The following is a 23,618-nucleotide window of genomic DNA, read 5'->3' as shown; positions in this document are numbered from 1 at the left end:
TCAGAAGCAGAAACATGTGACAATTTCCATCTCTAGCTGCAAATCTGAGGGTGCTTTGCATTGAGCCATGCTGCAGATCGTGCAGATGTTAAGGTATATCCTATCAACGTTTCTGTTTACTGCTCCCAGAGCCCCTTTTCATCTGACAGACCTTCCTGCTTCTCCTCCTCATTCAAATGTAATAATGTTTTTAAGTGTTTTCTTTTTTTTTTAAATAACCACCACAACCTCAGGCCCTAACGCAGGCTAATGTTCAGTACAGCAGCATTCGGTAAATGTAATCAGAGGTTTTACCCATATTATTGCAGTTATTTCTCTCCTTCATTTTCCCTTTTATCTTTTTTTCATTTGGCCTTTTATCAATCCCACTAATGGGATTGTTTTTCCCAGTCATTGCCATGGTAACAGATCTTTGGTGTTTATTATATGCACACAGATAATATAGAGCTGTGTCCAAGTACTGCTATAATAAAAAATATTTATAATTTAATTTTCACAGCACAGAGAGGGTGCCTCCAATATCATTTTTGCAATTGGAAATTGTTTTCCATCACCTTTATTACACTTATAAAGTGAACAGAGGTAATTTAAAATCTTGTTTTCTCATAATATTAGCTGCAGACGTTCATAATAAGTAAATGTGATATATTGTTGTATCTATTAATTAAAAGTTACATTTTAAGGGACGCTGTGTTATATTATCACAGTTATTTGCCTGTAATTATCTAGAATGATGGCAGAAAGGAGAACTAGAGCAGAGAATTGTGGTGCTAGGATTAATAAATAGAATATGTCTATTTCACACCCAGGAAAATAAGACAGGAAGGATTGTTCGATGCACTTCACTGAAGACAAATGATAAAGACGTACATGTATAATGCAGGAGTAGGATCTTCGAAACCCTGGTAGGGGTATTAAGGGATGTGACTTGACAAAATGAATCATATTAATGATGACGATATCCTCTTTTTCAGGTTATTTTATCAAGCGCTCTCTTTTCCGAGGAAGCAGTCGCGATTAAGCTGTCAGATCTCGACACACAGTGTTAATCCAGGAAGCTGTCTTCCCTCCTTTTTCTGACCTTAGGGAGGACTCGTTGCACTCGTACCCTTTTACCCTTGCACTCGTAATTTTAAAGTACAGGAACTAAGTAAGACAATATAATTATGGTGTGCATAAATACTCCAATTTTCTCTCATGAATACAAACATCCTACAAAAATGACCTTAGCATTGTCTCAGCTACAGCAGAGTCTGCGTAAAGAAGATGACATTGACCACACATAGAAAAATGAATGGGGAAAAAAAGACATTTTAAAATACGTTTATTGTAGGCATGTGGCGGTATCAAATTATGGGATTGAATTAAATAAGCAGTTTGAAAAGATAAAGAAACTTCAGTGTTGCCCTCTAATAATAATAATAATAAGCACAGTAAAATGTATTATGTAAACAAATGTTTCAAACAGCTTAAACTCCAAAAGAACATAACTATAAAGAACAATTAATAAAGAATAAGAGCATTTTCAAACCAGTATTGTTGATTTAATCATTTTTAGGATGCCATGTTTTAATCCATGTAAAATGTGTAAATGTGGGGAAATGGCATCTTTAACCTTGTGCTCTTCGTGTGTCAGTCAAAAATGACCAAATCTTTTTATTATTTTTTCAATGAAATGAATGTACTATATTTTAGTTCAGTAATGCTTTTTATTTGATATTTAGTATTTTTAGGGGATTTTATGGTGCTAAATTATATTTACACTGTAGTTATAATCCATTTATTCACTTTTTGAGCATGGACCTGAAAATGAAATTTCAAACTTAAACTTTTGAATGCTTTAGAGTACTCAGAATTAATGAGAATTAATTTTGGTCACTTTTTAAGGAGGACACTTGGCAAAGTTACAGAATTTTATGTTTATTGTTTTGAAAAATGCACAAAAATATTTATATATATATATATATATATATATATATATATATATATATATATATATATATATATATATATATATATATATATATATATTTCAAAAACACGTTTTACTCTAAAAGTGCAAGAAAATCAAAGCCATAAATCCAAACAAGTTGTGTTCCAAATTTTAGCTTGATATCTCAAAAAAATGGGCTTGCTTTCAGTAAGATTTTGTTTGGCTGAAGTACCAAAGTTTTAAGTTTTTTAGTTTTAATTATTATTATTATTATTAATTAAATGCATGAATTAAACAGCTCTTAAACATACTGTTTACATAAAAAAATCAATGGAAAAGCAATGATGAGTGGAATGCAAAAACAGCATAAGTATTCCTGCAATACATGTGCAATTTCTCCACTACTGAATCTACAGTGCAATCAGTGTAATCATTCACAGAACAACATCTCCGATAAGCAATTTTCATTATACAGTGGGTACGGAAAGTATTCAGACCCCCTTAAATTTTTCACTCTTTGTTATATTGCAGCCAAGTGCTACAATCATTTATTTACTATATTACGTTTTTCCTCATTAATGTACACACAGCACCCCATATTGACAGAAAAACACAGAATTGTTGACATTTTCGCAGATTTATTAAAAAAGAAAAACTGAAATATCACATGGTCCTAAGTATTCAGACCCTTTGCTCAGAATTTAGTAGAAGAACCCTTTTGATCTAATACAGCCATGAGCTTTTTGGCAAAGATGCAACAAGTTTTTCACACCTGGATTTGGGGATCCTCTGCCATTCCTCCTTGAAGATCCTCTCCAGTTCTGTCAGGTTGGATGGTAATCGTAGCTCAGTTTGGCCGGACGGCCAGCTCTAGGAAGGGTTCTGATCGTCCCAAACGTCTTCCATTTAAGGATTATGGAGTCCACTGTGCTCTTAGAAACCTTAAGTGCAGCAGAATTTTTTTTTATAACCTTGGCCAGATCTGTGCCTTGCCACAATTCTGTCTCTGAGCTCTTCAGGCAGTTCCTTTGACCTCATGATTCTCATTTGCTCTGACATGCACTGTGAGCTGTACGGTCTTATATAGACAGGTGTGTGGCTTTCCTAATCAAGTCCAATCAGTATAATCAAACACAGCTGGACTCAAATGAAGATGTAGAACCATCTCAAGGATGATCAGAAGAAATGTCACAGCAAAGGGTCTGAACCCTTAAAGGTAAATCATCTGGGCTGGGCTTGCTTTTTTTTTTTTTTTTTTCTTCCAAATTTAAAGGTCATTTTACACCAAAAGTGAAATGAATACTCAATCTGAAGGAAATGCAAATTCACACCTGTACAGTAGAGGACGCAGCTCAAACAAACCTTTCAGCTGTGCTTAGGGTGACCACCTGTCCCGCTTTGCGTTGTACCGCACAGCATTTTGACTATATGTCCCGCACGTCGCATATTGAGAAAATGTCCCGCATTTTCATCAGTCTGTTGGTTTTCACTTATAATATTAAGAAAACGTATATGCGTTCTTTTGCCTTTTAAGAAAGTATTTTATTTATTCTTTTTGCTGCGTAGTTTTTCGCCTACCAGCGCTTCGACTGAAGTAACATCCCAACAGCCCTTTTTTAAATCCTATCCAGTGGTTGAAAAGAAAGGAGTAAACACGGTCACTAGTTGGTTGTGACGCTGTCAATCCAAATGTGGAGCGGAGTTGGACTTGGTCAGAACTGTTTCAAAAATAGGATGACCAGACCGGTTTTTGGTGTTCTGTCCCCGGAAATGTCCCCGTTTTACATATTGCTTAAAATTTATATACATTGCAAAAAGACCAACGAGTGTAGGCTACAGCAGCCTGCTGGAGAAATTGTGTAGTGATCATGTTCTCCAACAGAGGGGGCTGTGCAGCTACACTTGGTCGCGCGCGCGCTTCTAGTTCATGAGGAACGTGATCTGGATCTGTACCAGAGCAAAGCGCCATTATCGTCAAATATCAAAATAAACATCGTTATCAGTTTCAAGGTTAGTATTAACTATTCATACTGTTTGTATGTTTTATAACCGGGCCTCACAGTGTGCGAGATTTTTTTGCACAATTTTAAATGTCCACATAAGTTCCGTAAAAAAGCAGCAATTTCCACACACTCTTAGCTACATCACGTGGTGAAGGTACGCTCTGATATGAATATAAAATAAAATAATACACGTACTTTGTGCTTAAAATGGGTCTAAAATGCAAAATAATAGTAAAAAATATTTATTTCTGTATAGTAGCTAAAACAGCTTGTGAAAATTAAAATATTAAATTCTGTAATATTAAAAAATATTTGTTAAATGCTGTTAAATAGGCTATTTATCTTCTTATAGGCCTATTTATGTTTTTATTTTTGTAATGTAATGTGCTTTTGTAAAGTCATACTAATGTTATAACAGGCATATTGTTATGAACTGCTTCTACAGTGGTTACTATTAATAGTGTAAAAGTATTTTTTGGTGAATTGAATAAAAACCAGAGCAAAAATCCTAATAATAATTATTAATGTAATAATAGCCTATAAAGGAACCCACAACAATTAAAAACAAAAACATTCAAAAAATTATTGTCCTTGTTTTTTAAATAGATAATACAAATTTGGCCACTCAAATAGGAAATGTCCCCAGTTTCCGTTTCAGAAATCTGGTCACCTAATTCAAAAATAGTTATCTGCATGATGCCTGATGCCTTTAAGGTCGGTGATATTTAATTTAAATGACATGTAAAATAAAGACATACATTGTGATGTAATGGTGTTTTCTGGAAGGGACTAAAGAACAAAGTATTTTTTTAAAAGCTGAAAGGTATAATACAAATGTTTTTATTATGTCAGATAGCTATTATATAACAGTTTCAGGTTGTGTTTTAGTGTTGGTAACATGTCCCACATTGTCCCACACAAACTTAGCAATCGTCCCACATTTGGTTTGTTTGATGGTGGTCACCCTAGCTGTGCTGCCATTTTGCAGAAGAATATGATGCAGGAGAAGAAAGTCCAACACTCTTACTTCAATAAAAAAAATAAAAAAAAATGAAACACAAATATAATGTTTAAATAAGACATCATTTATGTTGTATCTGACAAATGCAACTTCTGAAGGACGCAGCCTTCGAAGCAAGACACATAAGCGGCACCTACTGTCAGAGAAATAATCTGCATTTTTATTCAGTCCGTCTGCTGTTTTTGTTCAGACAAATACGAAAATTGGACTGATTTTTAACCAGTTGATGGAAAAGAAGCTAATGCACAAATCGGCACACTGCCACTGCTGCTCTCAAAATTTATTAAAAAGACAACGTTTCGACCAAAAAGGTCTTTGTCAGGTCAGACAAACAGTGAATAATCAAAAGATGACAATTTCTTATCATTTTATCAACATGGTCAATCACACCTGATACAATTCATGTAACTAATAACCCAATACATTTGATTCTATTTGTTACTCATGTTGATTGGGTTATTAGTTATTATGAATTGTATCAGGTGTGATTGACCATGTTGATAAAATGATAAGAAATTGTCATCTTCTGATTATTCACTGTTTGTCTGACCTGACGAAGACCTTTTTAGTCAAAATGCCTTTTTAATAAATTTTGAGAGCAGCAGTGGCAGTATGTCGATTTTTGTTTTTTTTTGACATTCAAGTGTTTTTGATGATCAAGCACCTGCTCTAAGTTGTTTTGGGATGTGTGCATACTACTTTCTTCTCAAAGAAGCTAATGCATTCAGAAATATTTAGTTCAGGTAATAAACCAACACATCTTTAGTTTATTGGTAAGCAGTTCAATTTGTCAAGATAATGAAACCTATCACAAACAAATTCTGTTGAACAGCATGTCAGGTTGTAGCAACTTTGGTGGCTAAATCTGAATGCAGACTGCGCGCATGCTGGTATTGTCTTTCCCTTTTGGCTGCTCAGCTGGTATAAAGGATGAACATCTGTGGATGCTTCATTCTGGGTGTTTAAGTGGATTACATAGTGGACAGACAGTTTAGAGCTTGTTAACAGAAACATGCATGTTTAAACACAGACACGCATCTATTTCAATAAAAGTGCTTTCCCGTGTCAAGAATTTCACACTGTAGGAGGTGAGTGGTGGTCTGGTGATTTGATACCCCTCTAAATGTCAAACTCAGCAGCTTTGGAACAGAACGAGGAAGCTGAGACAAATGGAGGGATGGGAAAAGAGATGGACGTAGGTGTATAGAAAGCGACAAGAAGGTTATGAAGTGCCGCTCACATAAAATCTTATTATGTTTTACTCAGTACTCTGGGTTAATGCATACTTTAACTATTCCTTTAAATTTATTGGCGTTCTTATTTATTTGCTGTCTGTTTTACCATAGCTGTAGTTGTTATTGTATAGTGGCCATGATGGCAGATGGAGTGCTCTCTGAATTGAATTTGATTTGAATGGAGAGGACTGAGGGAGCGAGTGATAGAAAGAGACAGTGGGAAGGAGCATGGAGAGCGTGTTTTTTCCCCTGAGTGAGACGAGATGTCACCAAGAGAGCTTGGCGTAATTAATCATTGTAAGTGCACTAACAATGAGAGAAAAGGGGAATAAACATTCAATAATCACATCAGATGGGCGCAGTCGAGTAGGCCTTTCAGAACCCCAGGGTGAAAGAGGTCAGCTTTTATGATGCAGAGTGCTAAGACACCCAACACAGCCACCTCTCCAGATCAAGCAAGGGCACGTCCTTCACCTCTGCATTTATTTTACAGCTCACTATAAAAGCAGAATTCAATGTCGTGCTTTATCCATAGGTGGCCCATAAAGTGGACACTTCTGCTTTGTGAGGTTCAGTCTGATTATCTGTACAGAAATGGTTGAACTGAGATTTTTAGCTCTAGGTATCTTGACATTACAGGACACAACACCATTTTTTTTATTTATTATTATTGTGTTTTAAAGGTGCCCTAGAATGAAAAGCTGTATTTACCTTGGCATAATTGAATAATTAGAGTTCAGTCTGAAAAGAAACGAAGACAGAACAAGAGTAACAACAAACACCTACCGTGTTGAAGAACGCTAGTTTGAGGGGATTAAAAGATACCAGCAACTCTAATTTTAAACAAGTACAAAGAGATTTTATTGTAACTATTTGAGCGAAAAAGGCTAGACAAGCATTAATCTCTCTAGTGCGCATGTGTCAAGCACTTGTGTTCGTGAACGCCACCAAAGGCTCGAGACTGTGCGTGCAAGTAAAAAACAAAGTAACCTTATTTTTCCATGATGAAATGCAGTTGACATTCCTCAAACTTTGCAGTGTGTAAGTTGCCGAGCAGCATGAAAAACACACCTTTTATTCTCTGAGTATAAATAGGTGCTATAAAAAGTGTTAAAAAGGTGCAATGGAGTATAAAAAGACTATAAAAAAGTGCAATGTTTTCGTCTTATGGACAAACTCTCATCAGCCAGTGAACAACAGCCAGACCTTAAAAACTGCACTTTTAGTAAATAAACAGCAAAACTACAAATATTGTCTTAAGTAGGCCTAAATAAAAGTCTTACGATCCAAGTTATAATTTGTGGCCCTTCGTGTTTCATTTGGTTAAAATGCGGCCCTCTTGGCCTCTGAACTTGAGTACCCCTGTTCTAGGCAGTATTAACATCTGGAGCTGCACAGCCGAATCGTCAGACGTTCTGCAGGTAGGCTATTGTGAAGCATGCAAGCAAGGACAATAGCGAACATGGCAGATGGATCGATAACTGTTCATGATCCATGATATCATGATGTATTTAGTGATATTTGTAAATTGTCTTTCTAAATGTTTCGTTAGCATGTTGCTAATGTACTGTTAAATGTGGTTAAAGTTACCTTTGTTTCTTACTGTATTCACGGAGACCAGAGCCATGTCGTTATTTTCATTTTTAATTTGAAAACGCATGTAGTCTGTATAATTCATAAAGCATCTTCATTCTCATGAGAGTCTCTCTAGCGGTGTGTAGCTTTAGCCATGTTAGCCGTGCAGCACACTATCAAACTCATTCAGAATCGAATTTTAACATATTCAAATTAAATGCCATACTTACGTGATCTGATATGCTGCATCACAAATAGTTTGTAAAGATCCATTTTAAGAGTTATATTGTGAACTTCTGTAGTATTTATGCAATGTTTAATGGAGTCGTGAGCTTGGGGGCGGGGAGCACAAGCATTTAAAGGTATACACACACCAAATCTGAGCATTTTTCCTCTCACCTCAAAATAGGCAGTTAAAACATGGTATAATAAAAAAAAATCTATGAGGTATTTTGAGCTGAAACTTCACAGACATATTTTGGGGACACCTTAGACTTCTATTACACCTTCTGAACTTGACATTCTAGGGCACCTTTAATGTTTTAATTATAAAAAAATAAAAAAAAGCGGTATGAAAATTTCATTTTATGATTATAGTGACCAAAATGATCATGGTTATCGATATTATTATGGTATTGTTAAAATGCTGGAAAATTCAAAAAGTACTCATACACACACCAAAATCATTTCACTAAGTTTTATGTTGAAAACCAACATACAACAAAAAAAAATTGTTTGCATAAACATTGAAATAATAGGCTAACATTAAGAAAGATGGACAGATTTAAAATGAACTCAAACAAACTGGTTGAGTCACAATATAACATGTTATCTAACACATACTACTAAAATAAAATGATAAACCTCACATTAGCTTTTAATTGATTTTTTTATGAAAAGGATGTCAAAATGATAAATTATAGGTATTTTATGCTCTTCATAAACAATTCTACATAGGCTACCTTATTATCCTAAGTCTTTAGAACGCAAATTAGCTTATTTTCATTAGCTTATTTCGGTTAAAATTTACTTCAAAAATGTGTTCCGGTTTTCGCATTGGTCTGAACAGCAAAGGAAGACAGGCTGAATGAAAATGTAAACCCACTCTCTGACAGTAGGTGGCACTTATGGAACAGCAGAAATAGAGCTGTTTGCCCGGTAACCTCTGTAAACAAAGAAGGTATGACATGGATGGAAGATGAAATGCAAATGCCATCGAAACTTTTCTGAAGACACAATTAATAGGATTTGTTCATTCTTCACCCTGCTTTCCGTCATGTTTTCACACAAAACGATACACTGCATGCTGCATCTGCATGAGACTGTTGCTAACTTTTCTTAATGCTGAACAATATTTACCATGAGTGTTTCAAATCACGATAATCAAATACAGTTTTAATGATAATTAAAATATGAAACGGTAATACTAACTGAGTCTGACGAATTTTGTCTTTTATGTTGTTGTGTTTGTATTGTCTTTGTTTGGTTTTGTTGATTGCTTTGTACAGCACTTTGGGCTGAACGTCTGGCAGTAGAAATGTGCTTTATAAGAAAACAAACTAAACTAACTGTAAGGAATTTGTATCATGGTTTATAGTCAAATTGGTAATGGTTTCGCTCCTAGTTTTAAATAAATTAAACGCATTTTTTTTTCTTGACAGAGCAATGGCAGTTGTTCCAGATGCTTGCTAGAAAAGAAACTTAAAGGGATAGTTCACCCAAAAATTAAAATTTGCTCATCATTTACTCACCCTCAAGTAGTTCCAAACTTTTATGAATTTCTTTGTTCTGCTGACCAAAGAGATCCCACCCCTCATTTACTACCATAGTAGGAAAAATAAATACTATGGAAGTCAATGGGGGGCAAGATCTGTTTGGTTAGGGACATTCTTCAAAATATCTTCCTTTGTGTTCAGCAGAACAAAGAAATTCATAAAGGTTTGGAACAACTGGTGAGGGTGAGTAAATGATGACAGAATTTTCATTTCGGGTGAACTATCCCTTTAACAGAGTCGCTTTAGCAATAAATATATCTGCCCAACCCATTTTCCCTACAAACAAACAATGTGTGTCTATTTAAACTCGATTTATACTGAGATGGACATTGTAGGAAAACTGAGATTGACATTTTATGCTCCATAAAACCACAGCCCACAGTAAAACAAACACTATTAAAAAAAAAGTTACCTTCATGGGGTTTGGCGACTTCAGGCACACGTGCCGAAGGGATTATCACTGGAAGGCGAGCAATATAAGTGCAAGAGAGATTAATAATAAATGTATGGTGAATGTAATCGCAGTGCAGTTGTTTGATTTAAATATGAAATTTATGGGAAGCCGAATGCCCCAACTAATCTACTCTTTGTCAGTATAGTATGGTTTTTTGCTCTGCAGACTAATATGACAGCTTGAGATATGCATATACCGTAATAATCTAGGTTTCATATTTACATTTATGTTGACTTACACATTTATTGCAAAGCCTCTTATATTTTGCGTCAGTGTTGAGACTAGAGATGATTGAAACACTTCAACATCTGTATTTTTGTGCTATTCATTTCAAACTTAGGCTATATGATATATTTTTCCCACATTTACACTACCATTTAAAAGTTTGGAGGTTAAACATTATTACAATTTAAAATAACCGTTTTCTTTTTAAAAATATTTTAAGTTTTTTTTATTCCTATGTTTAGTTTTCAGTGTTTCTAGTGTTTTTCAAGTCAAGTCAGTTTTATTTGTATAGCACTTTTCACAATACACATTGTTTCAAAGCAACTTTATAGAAAATCTTGATGATAATGTGTGTAATATCTTAATATCTTTATGCCTTATAGTCACATTTAGCATATTAGAGCTGGCTGATAATACAGTTTACATTTTGTGATGATGTAAAAGTAATATATATATATATATATATATATATATATATATATATATATATATATATATATATATATATATATATATATATATATATATATATATATATATATATACATGGTAAAAGTTGCTTTGAAACAATGTGTATTGTGAAATGTGCTATACAAATAAAACTGACTTGACCTGAAAAACACTAGAAACACTGAAAACTAAATATTTAAAATATTTTTAAAAAGAAAACGGTTATTTTAAATTGTAATAATGTTTAACCTCCAAACTTTTAAATGGTAGTGTGTGTGTATATATATATATATATATATATATATATATATATATATATATATATATATATATATATAAAATAACTTTTTCATCATTATAGCTATTTTCTAAGTAGTTAAACTGGCAGTTTACTCACCTGTTAAAGCCATACATATCAGCTCATACAATCCTTGGTGTTGGTAAAGCTATGCTCTAGCATTTGAGCTACAAAAACACTTTCAATCTGCCATACATGATCCTTAACATTCCATATACAATATCCTCATGTGTCACAGTGATTTACTAGAAAAAATACAGACCCGTGAGCTACCTAATGGAGGGCTGTTTTTAAAACTGCGTTTTTCACTCACTAAAAGTTCTGCAAATGACTGCAAGTTCATTAATTGTTTGGGCACTTGTTTTATGGCTCAGTGCATGTTTGCTTGTGACTCAAAGGCTTGACTGATGCATGTTGACATCATCGTTCACTCTAATTAATGCAATTCACTGAGTCAATGGTATTGTCTCATCATCTCAGTGACTTTCATAATTGGTGAAAAGTCAACAATCAGCAAATACAACAGAAGCAAAGTGAACTTTGAGATGTTTGTACACACACACTCAGTCAATTGTGAGAATTTTCTCTTGTATACAAAGTCACAGTAACAAATATCCAAACTCTGGTTTAATTCCCAAGGTTCAGAGAGGTTTAACTTATATAATTGTTCTTCTAATCACACATTCAGAATAGAGGCTAAGATTGAGAAGCAGGAGAGTGAGCGAGAGAGATAGTGAGAGAGGTGGAGAGGAGAGGGAGATGCAAAATACTTTTTGACAAGGCGTCCCTTTCAAGTCTGAAGGTTTGATGTGCTAATTACATGCAAATATATGCAAACGAGACTGCTTGGTGCCCAAACCCTGGCAGAATGTGTGAGGCAGAATTGCAGTCTGAGGAGCGGAGTGTGTTTGCTATAAATAAAGTAAAGAGGAAGTTGTGATTTCACATTAGCCTATTTGAACAAATACTGCATTTTAGGTACAAGGGCAGACAAGGGGACTGATAAAGAGCGCATCCTCTGTGATTCCTCCCCTCCACCTATTCTATTTCTTGTAGCAACTGCCTGTCTTGCTGTGGTAAAAACAAATACTGTACGTGTCTCGTATAAGCTGCCAGCTTTATGGGGAAGATCGTCACATCAGATAGGGATGTGCAGTGAAGCCATTATTTGGATGTGTATCTGTAGCTGTTGCAATGACAACTATCTGTGTATTACGATACAACCGGATGTGGGGGAGGAGGGCTTACACCTACACTGAAAAGCCTCTTCAAAAAAACAAAAAAACTATTCCATTTGTAGTTTCCATATGGTATGCCTTGTATAATTCATAAAATTATTTTTTTTTTATTATAACCTTTATGTAAAATAAATCTTTAAAACCCTAATAATAATAATTAAAAAAAGTTACTTTTTAAAATATATTTAGTGTAGTTTTATGAATGTTGAATAATACACATGGGTCAATGATGTGACGAGTCGTTTTTTTTGTCCAGAGGCCTTAATAATAATAAAAAAAAAAAACAAAGATATGACATTCAAAGTATGTAAGGTAGTACAACTAAATCTCTTTTATTGAATCCAAAAGGTTTTAATTATATTTTGCTACATATAAAGGTATTTTAAAGATTTTTAAGTGATCACTTCTAATGTAATAAATGCATATATTTTTTTAATCTGGCATGATTTTATAACATCATATATCAACATAGTGCAAAATGGTATTAAAATTATGTGTAGAAGTTTGATGTTTTGTCATGAGAAAGGATATTCGGAAAAAATCATTTCATTTGATGTCATTCGGAGTAACCAATATAAAAAGACCATTTTGTATCAAGTCGTGCGGTTAGTATCACGTGACAGGATGTGACATCATTCAGACAGCTTGCAAAGGACCACATGGTGGTGAAGCAAAGTACTTAACTCTCTCTTAAATATTTGAAAAATTCATGTTTCAAAATTTCCATCTTATAAAAAATTACAAAAGCCATGCTAATTGATTATATTAAAAAAAAACACATAATCTCATTGTTAACACTTAATAAAACTTAATTATATCATTTTACACTTTTAAAAACCTTATTCGTCAATGACCCGTCTACAAAGTTATGTTGGTCTATTATTTGGTAAAAGTCTATTCATTTTTTAAGTCATTATCTACGCCTTTCTGAATACGTTATTTGGCCCACATATCATAAGTTATAATACTGTACATTATTGTCTGATCTTTATTAAATTTGTTTCATGCCAGATTGTACATCATCTGTGTTTATGAATAAAACCTTGTGTATATTTACAGTGCAATATGATCTCACATCACATGATTGGCTGATTTGTCACTGCCAGCACAGTGTGTTTTGTTTTTAGAAATGTTGAGAGAGAGAGACGCTCGTGAATAAGACTGAGGAGTGACACGTCGAGCCTCGCAATGTCTATGAGACCAGATTGGACTTGTTTCTCATTTCCTCTTGCAAATCAAAATATGCAAGAGAGACAAGTAGAGAGGCAATCTTATTTTGCCTGAATTATCACTTGTCATTGTTACATCGTTGTAACTCACCCATGTGGTCTCCCTACTAAACCTGACAGAGTCTGAAGTCCAGACAGCCTCTGAAGTATCAGGTTTGAGGACAATGTATTCCTGAAACAAATGAGTCTCATCAAAATTCTGCTGCAAACCATATGTTTCTGTTTCTCATCCTATTCTCTTCTCTTTTTTTCTCCTCTCCTGCTAGAGAGAAGAATGTTATGGTCTTTTTTTTTTTTTTTTTTTTTTTGAAAGCTTTGCTGCAAGTGACAGAGGCAGCATCAATTTCCATTTGGTAATGAACTGTTCAGCCTAATGTGTGCTTTAGAGCAAGAAGGGCTCAAATTTCTGAGTAGCTCAATGAGTTTTGCAGTGAGGTGAGAGAGAGGAGACATTAGGTTTGTGATACTCTGGTGGTCATAGTCAAAGAGAGAGAGAAAAAGAGAAAGAGTCTATATTCCTACTGGCAATGAACCTGGAAACAACCATTTCATTGAGAGCAAATGGACTGTTGCTTCTGTGTTTGCTCTGCCAAAGCAGGTAAAATTAGGGTATTTTGAAAAATCACTGTTTATTCCCAAAATCCTTGAATGCATGTTTTGTTTATTCCTCTCATTGGCCTAGTTTAAACAGACAAATGCATTAAACATGTAAAATCTTTATGTGTCTAAGACCGTGGCGCCGCTTGTACATGAGCGATTCGTTGATCAGAAGCTGGAGGGTTGTAAAAAAGTTTTCGTATTCCCTTGCATTCGCAATTCGAACAGAGAAAAACAGCCGTTGGCACGGCGAAACCATAATTGAACATGTTACATTAATCTAGAACAAGAGAAGGTTATAGATAGCACAAGAAAATGCTAATAATTTTTTTTTTTCCCATAGCCATCTATTAAAAATTCTCCAGGGGATGCAATAAACAAACGACGGCAGTGATTTTCCTTCACTGTTTTTCCGAGATATGAAATATTTAACGCTTTAGCCCAAGCAAAATCATGGATCATCCCATGCTTAAAATCCCAGCTTTGGGAATGTGAGGGTAGCGAACGGTTGCACTTTTCACTCGCTTGGGAAATTTTTACCCCTTTAATGGCTTGTCACGGCTAATATGTGCTTGTAAAAAGACTGCATATTTATGTTGGCCTTAAAGTCAGTAGCTTTTGTTTTCATAGGTCTTGATCCACAGGCAGCCATTAATGCTGAATTATATCGAGATGCCGAATCGACGCAGCAAGGCTAAATGTAGAGATTTTAGTAGTGCCACGAGTTACTTTATTACAGCCTATTAGCAACAGTGTCTCCCATTATGGAGAGGTAAGACCGGGATCGATTCAGGACAGGGAGTGTGTCTTGAACACAGAAGCCTGTTATTCTCACGATAAATCTGTGTGGGCCTGTGTGCTCCGTAAACATTTATGGATAAGCATTCTTCCTATGACAGAAGTCGCAGAGGTAATATTTCCAGTTCAGTACAGTAGAGCTTCTCTGAAATCTTCTATCCAACATATAAATGTCATCCCAGTCTGTAAAACCCAGATAGGTGTTTGTTTGTGGAAATGCCTGCACCACTCTATTGATCTTTGCCGAGGCTTTGCTGCCACGCTAGTCTTGATTTCCTCTTTTAGCTGAAACCTGTAATTTCTGCCATCGTTCAAGGAAAGGGACAACGAATAAAGAATGAAGGATGATCAATTTAAGAACTTACTGATTCTAGGGAGAGTGTAGCATTCGCAGCGTGGGGCGATCAAAAAGCTTGTTTCATCAAAAAGAAAAGACAGGAAAGCCCTGGTAGGAAGACACTTACTAAATTGTCAATTGAATTTTAATGGAGGGTTAAGGTCAGAACAATATTTCACAGCGGGAAAGAGGCGAGGCAAAGTAAGAGGGACTGGTTCTCGGATTTCAGTCTGAATATGAGATATTGAGGTTTTTTCAACTTTTGCAGTTCCATTTGGCGACGCTAGCTGTGCAGATATCGCACATCTTTAATTTAAGTTTTAAGCTTTTAAGCGACTGATAAGAGGCAGATTCAGAGTAAAATAACCTGATATGTTTGCGCAGCTGCTGTTTTCAGCAAACATGAAGAGAGATATCATAATCACAGATTTTTAAGTGGGCTGACAGTTAATCGCAGATGGTTGGGGGGCTGATAGGAAAGAGGGGGCTGAAACCCTCCTATATAGGGTCTAGACATGCTTGTTTGTGTGGGAAGATATGAAGCAGAACACGACTGGTAACCCTGTTATCATCTCCTAATAGATAATGCAAGTTTTAGTCTAACTCTAGCTCTATCCAGGTTATCTCTGGGGAGCTTCTTTGCATCTTTTCAAAACTGTGTCCTTGGCGTATCAGGGGGTGCAGAGCAACGGGATGACAGACGAGGAGAGAGTGTCTCTGTGGTCTGTCACAATTGCGGGACATGCTCAGTTTCTCATGCTTAAGCAGAGGGTAAATCCTCCTTCATCCTGGATCCATCAGATTATATAAAGTCTCATCTTTTCCTGTCAACTATGGTTATGCAATAAAGTGCTTTGGATGGCTTTGGCTCTCCACGTGTCCCTGTCTCTTTTTGCTGCTCCCTGTCTCATTCTGTCGCTCTCTGACTCTTCTCCTCTGTCTCAGTATCTCCCCCTGTGTGTCTGGCATCTGGATGACTGGAGTAATGCGGCTGTGATGAATGATGATGTAATGTCTAATGCATGACTGTTGTCAGAACTCCTGTGTGGCATTATTAAATTAAAGACACAGTAAACGCCAGGAGCGCAATGCTCGTAAGTAAAACCGCTCCATTGCTCACGGTACCTTATTCCTGATTGCCATTTCATTACTATTGCCAGAAGTCACAGCTTAACTGGACAGCTGTCATAGATCTGAGCATGAGCCGGGTTAATTATTTGGCCTTTTGGTAAGGAATGAATCAAGGTCGTTTTTCTTCAATGAGAAAATAGTCTACAGTACAAAAATGAAACAGATTACTACATATGAGCTCAAATAATGTTCGAAACCAATAACGTCAGTAAGTAAGGTGTTAGAGGGAGGTTTATTTATATCTCTTTGAGCTAGTGTTCTCATCGAGGCATTGAGTAAACAGCAAATTACAAGTGAAAAGGTGAGAAGTTGAACTGGAAAGAGTCTGTTGTTCATTCATTGATTCATTGATTCTTTGATTCTTTGATTTGTTCTTCCATTAATTAGAGTTATGTGAATTTCTTTGAATTTTAAATCATTTTAATCCTATTCCTTACATTCTCAGTTCACACCTTAGTTTAAATTCAGGAATTTAAAAGACATTGTCAATTCAGCTCTGAATGACACTTTTACATCACCATTTTCAGTCATGTCCCAATTGAAATGAACTCAAAATGAACTGTGAATTTAAAGTTTATAGGATAGGATAGGATCAGATTGGATCAGATAAGATAGGACGGTACTGTATTAATCCCCTGTGGGAAATTAAAGCAATGAACATGAATAGAATAGAAAAAATAGCAATAAATGCAATACAGTATTATACAATATATTGTAATATAAAAACAAAACAAAAAAAATAGAGAGAATTATAAGATGTGCAATATATATTACTGAACAATATTTTCTTGTGCAAATATGAAAAGGTGCAAAATATAGACATAACATGAGGGTAAGTAAATAAATGTAAAATTTTGGATATACTATTCAATTAATGTGGTCCGGTTTCAATATTTCCTTACCAGGGGAGGTCTGGCCAGGGGCGCAGGGATAACGGGATAAAAAAATAATTATATTTCTGATATAATTTTCGTGGTCGTGGCCTAATGGATAGAGAGTCACCCAAAGGTCATGGGTTTGAGTCTCATGTCCGGCAGGAATTGTCGGTGAGGGGAGTGAATGTCCAGCACTCTCCCCACCTTCAATACCACGACTGAGGTGAGACCCTTGAGCAAGGCACCGTACCCCCAACTGCTCTCCGGGCGCCGCAGCAATGGCTGCCCACTGCTCCTTGTGTGTGTGTGTTCTCTGCTGTGTGTGTGCACTTGGATGGGTTAAATGCAGAGCACAAATTCCGAGTATGGGTCACCATACTTGGCCACATGTCACTTCACTTCAAAAGTGAATTTTCTATGTGAATTTGTTTTAGGCAAGCATTCCATCTTCAACTTCTTGAGCGTACAAAAAACTGACCGTAAAGTGTAATAAAATATAGAGGCTGCTGAATCCACTACATCAGACACGTCATTCTGTATGCACATGAGGGCTGGGACAATAAATCGTAGAATCGCGAATCAAGAAATGAATCTGGATCGATTCTGGGATTTTCCGAATCCATCGCGATTCTCTCTCGAATCAATTCTGAGCTTAGTTTTTAACAGTAGACGGCACTGTGTGCTTTATAAACAGCTGCACTCTTCTCTTTCAATTCCTTACACACCATTTAAACTTCTATAAAATAATCATTCATAAAGTTCGAAAAGGTTGAAGCGAATTACAAGAGTGTTTGCAGTGGGCTGTTTAAATTAATCTCGCATCCTTAAAAGCATTCTGAGGTGCTAGAACATAGCCAAACGCACGAGTGCACTTCTTCATCAGCATTTGAGCATGCGGTTAAAAACCAGCTTAGAGCGCCATCTGCTGTTAAAAACTAAGCTCAGAATCGATTCAAGAGAGAATCGCAATGCATTCAGAACATCTCAGAATCCACAAATCGAGATGAATAGATTTATTCTCCCAGCCCTAATGCACATGCTCAGGTTAAGCTATCGAATGGCTTCAGAAGACTTGGAATATAGTGCACAAAATCTTTTATGGTGCTTTTTTGTGGAACTTAACATTAACAACCTTAAGTACGCAAAGTATCGCATTTGGATCTGTCATGTCTGACCGATGCCAGTATCGAAACTAATACAGATACTGAATATCGGATTGGTGCATCCCTACTTTAAACTGTAGAAATGGTAAATGGTGCTATCGTTGTCATTTTATCTCATGGTTCTGTTGGAAGCAAACCATGGTCCATACCATAGTCCAGTATTTGAGGATGCCTGAACTATACCTTTAATGCATTATGACTGTGTTTACAGAAGATTTGTTGACTAAAGGTTATTTAAGTCTATCAATTGAACATCATGGAAACATCAAATAGGCCTGTAAAATGTATATACATTGGACTAAAAAGAGAAGATTACACAAGAGAAGAAGAAGAGAAGACATTACCTACTCATTTTTCTAAGTCCACCACGCGCCATGGAGCTGGAAAGGTTTGATGGTGGCGGATCAGGTTGCATACAATGAATGGAACTTTGCAGTGAGTCCCTAAATCAATAAAGTACTTAGGATTGCCTTGCTTTCCCCTGCAGAGGATTTGCACTATCACACACAAGTCATTCTGGGCTATCTCTTTAACAAAATCTTCCTCTCGCCGGGCATCCAGCAGTTTACCCGTAATACAGCTTGCAAATAATAGGTTTGAATCATGAGAAAAATGTCAGTTTTGTCAGTTCACTTGTGTGTATATCTAAAGGAGATGTACAGAGGATGCTACAGAAGACAGCATGATGAAAAAAGAAAAAGAAAATTGGCAGATGGAGCTGAACAGAGGATCAGGATTCATCTTTTCAAAAGATGGCATGCTGAACAATTCCTCTCTCTCTCTCTTTGAGTGATGTTCAAAATGTTAAACTGCTCTCCAAAGGAACAATGAATGAGTCTTAGAAGAGCATTGAGATGTTTCCTGTAAAATTCATACGGTGCACTGTGCTGTTGTCTTACCCGGCGGTGACAACAGCTCTCCTCAAAAATTAGACCTACCGGATGCTCCAGACACAATGATGTTCAGTGGCATGTTTTTAAACATTTATGTGTTCTCCAACAATTTCTCAGCCTGATCTGGAAATGCTGCAGTTGTAAATAACCTCAGAGGGTCAGGAGACGGAGAGACGGCCAGGATTGGCATTCCTGACTCAGCTCCATTCGTGCAGGCTCCTTCCATCTGTGCCCAAGACCCAAATCACTGAAAGCCAGTCGTTTTTAATGAGACTGAGCCTGCGAGGCAACATGCCCATTAATCAATAACTCAGGCTGAATAGGTACAGCTCTAGAAGCTGTGTTAGTGTATAAACAGGAAATTACTATCAGAGGGAAGTTGTGGGTGTCTGGTCTTTTAGCAAATGTGACAAAGCTATTACAAACCAGGCCTGCTTTGCGAAAGATTACACGATGGTGTTGTTTGCCGTATAATTAGATGTTATAGGCACAGGAAACTGTTACCGGATCTTGTTGTGAAAAAGCGAGCCTGGAAGGCCTTGTTTTTGTTTGGGGAGCGATATGTCTTGCAGCTTTGGCTTGTTTTTGTAATTTAGCTTCATTTTTATTATAATAACTGAATACGCATAATTTCTTCAGTTAGTGAGGAGGATTTCCATCTTGATTTGTTTGTTTGTTTTGCTCCAACAGCGCTGTGTATCCATGGTAATGCTGGCCTATTTAACTTCACTCTCACTGTACATGCTTGTGGGCAGAATGATATTTTAGGCTGACAGAATTAGCCGTAGCATTAGCTTGATTTGCTTGCGTTCCATTAAGCTAAGTTCACTCATAAATAATAGCCCCAGTGCCTAAACAAGGCTTAATCCACTTTCATGGGCCCAATCTGCAGGTCTGCAACTGTGCTGAAAGTCCATAGTTTGTGGCTAATAATCTGATCATTAGCAAAGCCAACACAGCTAATTTTCTTAAAGCTAATCTCTGCTACAAGATAATCGGGGGGATTATTCCTATCGTTCGCTGCCTTGACCGTCCCTCACCCATGAGGAGTTATCAATAATCATCCTGCCACATTAAGCCTCCTTATTTCCACTCCATAGTGCCAAATAAAGCTCTTGGTAATCACAACAGTTAATTGTTGTAATTACAAGAGTGGATGAACGCTGTACAAGCTTTAATATCGCGTACACCCGGCATCCATACATCCGCTCCGCTCTGCTCCACAGCCCTGTCAATCTCTTCAGCTAACGACCTTAAACTTTAAACAGCATGTGTAATTAGTGCCTTGTTGCCTTTCTTGCCTGTGTCTTTCAGGATTGTTTCAGGGTGAACAGGATGCTGGAAGGCCAAAGGAGGTTGGAGATAGTGTAACTGGAGACATTTTGTCAATACTTCATATCCTGTATAGCAGTTCAGCGGTGTATCATCTAGGTAACCGGGTAGAAGAATGCGCAGTATCAACTTTTGGCTTCTCTCAACACAAATAGCAATGAGAGCAGTGTATCAACGAAGTTGAAGGGAGGTCTATAGTGACAGATGTTAACAAAATCAAAGAAGAATCTGCAATGAGTGAATTGCGGCTCAAGAGACTTTAAAGAACGAGACAGTCTGTAGAAAATATGAAAGATTGGATGGACGTGCAGGAGATGCGTGACTCAGGAGCTGTGAAGGTAATTTTCTTTCGAGGACTCGCCCAAGGCAGCTTGGAGTCAGTGTTATTGAACTACTAATGTTAAACCCAGAAACAGCAGTGCTGTATTTGTCAATAAGTTACTAGGAGGTTTGTTAAATTTCAAATGTTAAAATGGTTATATTATAGGGTTTTTTAATCTTCTGAAATTGAGTAAAATTTTACGTTTCAAGTTCTTCCTCCTCAGTCAAAAATGAGCACCTATTGAAACAAAGCTGAAAAAAATACTTTATTCCAATCTTCTTTAACATCCTGACTTTAAAAAAATGAATTTTGTAACATCAGATACCAATTTTTAAAACAGAGTAGGTTTTTATTGATTTTACTATTACAAAGCAATCCACCGTTTTCCTGAATATGGAAGTTCACCGTGCTTCAAAGCAGAAAACTGTTTGGTTTACATTTTATCAGCCAATAGAAGAGAAAGTGGGCCATTTGTTAAATTTGCCAAGTATGCCTATAAGTGACAAGTCTTTTATTGAACACTTTTAAAGGTGGTTTATTGTCATCGGTCACCTGAGGTAAGTTTGCAGAAATACAGTGTGCACAAGAGCAGTACTGAAAATAAAATAAAAATTTTTCATTACAAAAACAGAACATTGTGTCATTTTAACACAGGCAATAATACATACAAGATACTTAAATTAAATTTGAATTTCAAAGTAAGTATAAAGACGTTAAGCTCCTGTCCTGACTGTTTCAACCATTTGCATGTTATTTTGGTATAGGTCACCAATTGAAAGTTTTGGTTCTGTAGCTTTGTTACAAAAATATAGAAATGACAGTGATATTGAAATAGAAATTCAATGATATTTTCGGCATATAGCAAGTGTAATGCGCAGGCCGCTTTGCACATACATTCTTCTCTAATGTATGAATATTTTCATTTTAAAAGTCATATTTTTGTAGCAATTAACAACAGCGCATATTGGATCTGAGCTTGTATTTCGTATTTAATTTGTCTTGCTTCACAAATGTTTCTGGCTTGCTGTGTACAGTACTTGTAGCTTCTGGTGGTGCTGCAATACAATAATATACAGTAACAAATTAAAACTGGATCAGTAAACAAGAAGTTAATGTTGAGGAACATATAGACACAGTTACTTTTGTATATTTTTGCTCTGCCAACGAAATTAGTTTCAAACAAAGCCACAGAATAATAACTGTGCATCGGTGTTTCATTCCTGAATGAATCAGAGTATTTAGACGAATCGATTGAGTAAATGATTCAATGACTCACGCATATAGAAAGTAATTTTTTATGAATTGGTGTTTTAATTAATCGTTTGAATGAATAAAGCAGTGACCTGCAGAAAGAATATCTGAAAAATCCCCATCACTAATGCATAGACCGACAGTATGTCTTATTTTATTATTTCTTTTTATATTTAAATATAAATAATGCATTTTAATAACAGGATAGTTTTTTACATTATAATTTTTTATTTATTTTCATTTTTTTTATTTTGGGTGATTTGGCTAATGAAATTATTTACTACACTAAATAATAAAAACATGCAGATTGTGTTTAAATGTATTATATCTTTAATGCCTTTTTGCTGAAAAGAATATTGATCTATAGCTGGAGGTCATATAATAAATCATTTTTTGGTGGTGTTATTGAGAAATTGGATGATTCACATGAATGTGTTTCGTTTATTTTCCTTTATTTAAGTTCCGTTTGTCACATGACTATAATATATACTGCCCCAACCTGGAAACCATGAAAAATGGGTTATCCTTCCTGTCAGGAACAAAGATTTTTTGTATAGATGCAGAATATGATGGCATGAATTGGTATTCTGCAGCTGTCCATCAAAAGATCCTCATTCGTCACATGCACGGATCAGTAACGATACAGTGGTACTATACAAAGGGCTAAGACACATATGAACAGAGTTACTATTCTGTTCGATCGTGTGTGTGTGTGTGTGTGTGTGTGTGTGTGTGTGTGTGTGTGTGTGTGTGTGTGTGTGTGTGTGTGTGTGTGTGTGTGTGTGTGTGTGTGTGTGTGTGTGTGTGTGTGTGTGTGAGAGACCTTGCAGGTTTCAAAGCATTGATACATTTATTATTCCATTAAACCTAGCTGAGGTCAGAGCACCTCATTAGACCGGGACTTTGAGCAGAGGCTCGCAGAAGAATTAATCTGCAGAGAAAGTCATGCCGAATTATTCCTTTTTCTATGCTTTGTATTTCACATGCCTCTTTCCCTTGCTCTCAGTAAAAGGACCAATAGACAAACAGCTCAGACTGATCCGCTGTAGCTTGCCATGTATCCTTCTGTTTTTAATCAATCAGTCAGAGATCCTCTGTGGCGATACAAGAATGTGACCTTTCCCCTGATTTAAATGAATGCCTGAAAGGATCTGGAAATGTCTTGGAGGAATTGAGTGAGGGCACGTCCTTAGGAGCATGTCTGAGTCACCGTCGCCTCTTTTCTGTTAATGAGCAGCCTCTGTGTCACTTCTCTCAGTGTTTGTGTGTACCTATGTGTGCGCGTTAAGCAATACAAGTAAACAGAACCATACCAACGCTCGTTCCAAAGAGAGTCTTTTGCAAACTCTAGACTGTGGGCACCGGCTAATGGCTTTCTTGTGTTTGTTTACCCCTGTTTATCAAGAATCTGCGCCAGGGACTTTGGGGTAAAGCCTTGCAATGTCAGCAACTTGGCAATCAAATAAAGTCTTGGCAAGAAAGG

At 36.2% G+C, this 23,618-nt stretch overlaps 1 protein-coding gene across 1 annotated transcript in view; it reads left to right on the top strand.

Moving 5' to 3' along the window:
- Positions 1–23,618, top strand: part of nrg3b (neuregulin 3b) — a 173,633-nt gene that overhangs the window by 113,238 nt on the left and 36,777 nt on the right. The window lies entirely within an intron of this gene.

The sequence above is a fragment of the Chanodichthys erythropterus genome, chromosome 19 (genome assembly GCF_024489055.1).
Source record: "Chanodichthys erythropterus isolate Z2021 chromosome 19, ASM2448905v1, whole genome shotgun sequence".
Taxonomy (NCBI): Eukaryota; Metazoa; Chordata; class Actinopteri; order Cypriniformes; family Xenocyprididae; genus Chanodichthys; species Chanodichthys erythropterus.
Note: the sequence above shows the minus strand (reverse complement) of the source record. Positions and strands in the feature narration are given on the sequence as shown.